The sequence below is a fragment of the Octopus bimaculoides genome, chromosome 3, assembly GCF_046866305.1.
Source record: "Octopus bimaculoides isolate indiv1 chromosome 3, ASM4686630v1, whole genome shotgun sequence".
NCBI lineage: Eukaryota > Metazoa > Mollusca > Cephalopoda > Octopoda > Octopodidae > Octopus > Octopus bimaculoides.
The window spans coordinates 34827978-34832277 of NC_142930.1; the positions used below are offsets into that span (position 1 = coordinate 34827978).

The 4300-nt window shown below is 36.2% G+C and overlaps 1 non-coding gene across 1 annotated transcript; it reads left to right on the forward strand.

Moving 5' to 3' along the window:
• Positions 1-241: 241 nt before the first annotated feature.
• Trnai-aau (transfer RNA isoleucine (anticodon AAU)) lies at positions 242-315 on the forward strand. Its single transcript has one exon. It is a non-coding gene; the product is annotated as a tRNA-Ile (tRNA).
• The last annotated feature ends 3985 nt before the right edge of the window (positions 316-4300 follow it).

A 4300-nucleotide genomic window follows, 5' to 3' on the forward strand; every position in this document is an offset into this window, starting at 1 on the left:
GCCTCATGAAACTACAGCACACAAATACATACAGATACACATACACGTTCGTTTGCTCGTAGGTACACACACAGATGCACGCGGGCGAACACACACACACACACACACACACACACACACACACACACACGCACGCACGCACACGCAGTTACATACACACATACACACATATAAACATAAATTAACACAAAGACACACTAATATACTATATAATGTTAAATTAGAACAGTTGCAGTCAGGCGGCCGGTTAGCTCAGTTGGTTAGAGCGTCGTGCTAATAACGCGAATGTCGTGGGTTCGAGCCCCATACTGGCCAAACCTTATTTTTTTATAAATTGCTTTTTAAATCTATGCATATAATTTTAAATGGAACAAAGCATTTTAATTCGTCAAAGTCGTTGATATTTTTGAACTTATTTAAAATTTTATTTCTCATTTTTGGTTTCCCTCACAAATTTCATTATTACTCTATCATCACAGACAGTTCGTACACCCTCTGGAATATTCTTCATGTAAAACCAATCTAAAACCAATGTATATATCATCTCTTGAGTATATAAATATTGTGTAAGTTATACTTAAATAAATACACAGTCATATTCACACAGTCATATCTATATTTATCTAATAGAAATTCAAAAAGGTGGATTAACGAACAGATACAACTACTGAACAGCAATTTCCTCATTTCTTTATCATTTATTGCTTTAGTTAAACTTAAATAAAAGATACCGCTGAGAATAATCGAATTCTATAAATCTCAAAATCGGTGTTGTACAGACACACTTATGAGGTAAAATGTGATCAAATTGGTCAATAAATCATAATATCTGTTATTTGTAGAAGACATTTAGTACCAATTAGCTTATTGGAAAGTTCTCAGGGAAAAGAATCTGTTTCTAGAAACTAAGTTAAATCTGGTGCAAAAGATAGTCAAATATGAACGAGATTAAGTCAACATATCTCTGTTATTTTAGAAAAAAATACGTATGGTTTTGCTTTTTAAAAGATCCTAATGGGTCGAATCTGATACTGAAAATTTCGTGAAAATTTGTGCAGTATCTTATCTTTTACCTGTCTCAGTCATTAGACTGTGGCCATGCTGGGGTACCGCCTTTGAAATTTTAGTTGAATGAATCGATCCCAGGACTTATTTTTTAAGCTTGATACTTATTCTATCGGTCTCTTTTACCCAAGCGGTAAGTTACGGAGACGTAAATACATCAACACCGGTTGTCAAGCGGGGATGGGGAGAAAACATAGACAAAGACACACACACATAGATATATATGCATACATATATACAACGGGATTCTTTCAGTTTCCGTCTAATAAATCCACTCACAAGGCTTTGGTTGGCCCGAGGCTATAGTAGAAGACACTTGCCCAAGGTGTCACGCAGTGGGACTGAACCCGGAACCATGCAGTTGGGAAGCAGATTTCTTAAGCAAAAGGTGACATTGAAAACAGTAAATAAACTTAAAAGGTGCTGGGAGTAAGGACAGTTCCAGATTTTGAACGTTTTCGATTCAATACTAGTTTCAGTTCCACCTAGATGCTTGTATTGTGTTTTTTTTTCATTTTGGGAATAGCATTGCACAAGCTAAACATTTTCCAAGTCTCCAAAGTTTTGAAAGCATACGATTTTAGTGAAAATCACTTTTTAGATGCAAATAAAAAGATGCAAAAATAATGGCTTTTATGTGCAATTTTAGGTGCAAAAGGTATAATTTTCAATTCAAATTTAATGAAAATACTACTATTGTTTTAGAATAGAGTTATTCTTAGATTTAAAGAATAAATATGCCAATTTAAGTTCATTAATAGTACGTTTTAGCTGACATTCACAAAATAGGATTTATTCTTAGACGAAGAATTGTTTTCTATGTTTATTTTCGTACTAAATAGTAAAAATTAATCAATACTAACAATTAGAAGTTAAAATAAATATACGACGCGATGGCAATAATTTCTTTACGTCTTTGAAAAGCGTTGTCTGTAAAAAGAATAGACTAAATGAATAGACTATCAAGAAAAGTGCGGGCGCAGGAGTGATGATGTCTTTAATTTACTGAACCAGAAAAAGTACTGAACAAGAAGCTTAAAAATATTGCTGCTGAAGTTGAAACTGAAATAAAATATACGTTGCTTTTGGTTTCATTTTAAATGTAAATGTAAACCTCGCTCTCTAGATTGTGACTCTACCACGAAGAAAACTCTACACGAAACTGCTTATATTTACTCTCCATAAAAACATTGAGGGTGATGGGAGGAGCTGAAGTACGAGGGAATGCCGAAAAGTTCCTGGCTTTGGATAAAAGAAAATACAGGAAAATCAGTTTATTATGATTTTATCCAACATATTCCCCTCTCAGATTCACACACTTATTGCAACAGCCCTTCATTTTTTCTCAGCCTGTAAAAGAACTGGGAATGTTGGGCCTCCAGCCAGGCCTTTCGCGATACCATTAAAGCCAGGAACTTTTCAGCACTCCCTTGTACTTGTATATGTTGGAAATATTGTCTATTTTAGCGCCTCGGTCATATACGAAGGTTGATGAAATCCATATGCATTTCATCCACAATATTCGTTAGCTTGATCCAATGTTGGATATCGATTTCAAAGAAATGTGAGGGCAAACGGTGGAGCATCACTTAATAAAGTAGATAACTGTTACTCGCAAGCAAGGATGACTTGGTAGCATATGCTATGCTTTCTTTAATTGCTTCTATGTAGTCACTGCTAGACATAGAAACCTTCCTGTCCCTCCCACTCTTGACCCAACACAACATCAAGGATAATTGCTGAACGGAGAGTGAATGCTGCGTTAGTAGTCGGCTGGTATTAATTTTCAGCTAAGTAGACTGCAACAACGTAAAATGAAGTGCCTTGCTTAAGGACGCAATGTGTCGCTTAGTCCTTGAATCAAGCCCACGAATTTATGATCTTGAACTCAACGCTCTAACCACTAGACTACACGCCTTCAGTCATACTTTAAGATTATTTACTAAAAATAAATAAATAAATCAATCAATATAAAGAAAAGACGAGACGGTCACAACCATGACTAGAACGTCTTAGGCCTTAGGTTAGTTCGGTCGGGGTTGACCAAGGGCTAAATAGTAACAATACTGTAACCACAGCTAAACCAACTAGCTACTGTACAAGAATACCTGATTTTACTTTATTGGTTTCTGTATTTTATTCCACTTCGGTAATATTTCTTCATTTATTGATATTTCTTATCAACGAGGAAACAAAAGTTTGTTTTTTCGGTGCTCGTTTACAGGAACTCAGAGGATTTTCGCATGTCATTTAGAAATCTTCACTTTTATCTGATCAAGACAAAAATACAAGAAGACAAGAATTTCTTTCTTTCTTATCTCGCGGGCAATAATTTACTCAGCTTTAATTTTCTATGCCAAATATATACAAAGTAACCAAATCAAGCAATTTCTATTCTCATGTTTGCTTACCAAAACTCGCGCCGTTGTAGAATAAACACGGATTTATCTACCTCATTCTTCTTCGCTTTCTTACTTCTATTTTACATAGATTTCTTCTAAACATTGGACTAGTTAATGTTCTTGTTCTTCTCTTGTTTAGTTAAGATAATTTTTTTTCTCATTGCAGGAGGGTGTGAGAGCGTCTTGATATTTTTCAGGGACACCGAGAATGGAGGCAAGAGGGTGGGACGGGGCAAAGTTATTCCCCGACTGAGGAGCTAGTACTAAGGATATCAAGAGAACAGACTGCATTAAAGTCTCACCCGAGGTGGTAAAACAGAATGGACTGCAGGACTGCACTAAAGCCCCACCTTTAGCTTTAGTGCAATCCATTCTGCAGGTGATTGCCTTAAACCGGGGGACAGATTAAACGATTAAATCTAATGTCAGTTTCAACTTTTGGCACAAGGTCAGCACTTTCGGAGAAGATGATAATTCAATTACATCGATCTCACCTTTTCAACTGGTAATTATTTTATCGGGCCTGAAAGATAAAAGGCAAAGTCGACCTCGGCGGAATTTGAACTCGGAACGCAAAGATGGACGTAATGCCGCTAAGCATTTTTCCCGGTGTGCTAACGATTCTTCCAGCTCGCTGCCTTATGATTAGATCTTATATAGATTTCAAATTTTGGCACAGGGTCAGCAATTTCAGGGAGTGTATGTAATGTGTGTGTGTGTGTGTGTGTGTGTGTGTGTGTAAAAGTAGTAGAATACTCTTATCCAGTGCACCTTACTGAACATATACTCAGAAACCTAGATTCATATAATTGCGAAGTGAACTTCTGAACCGC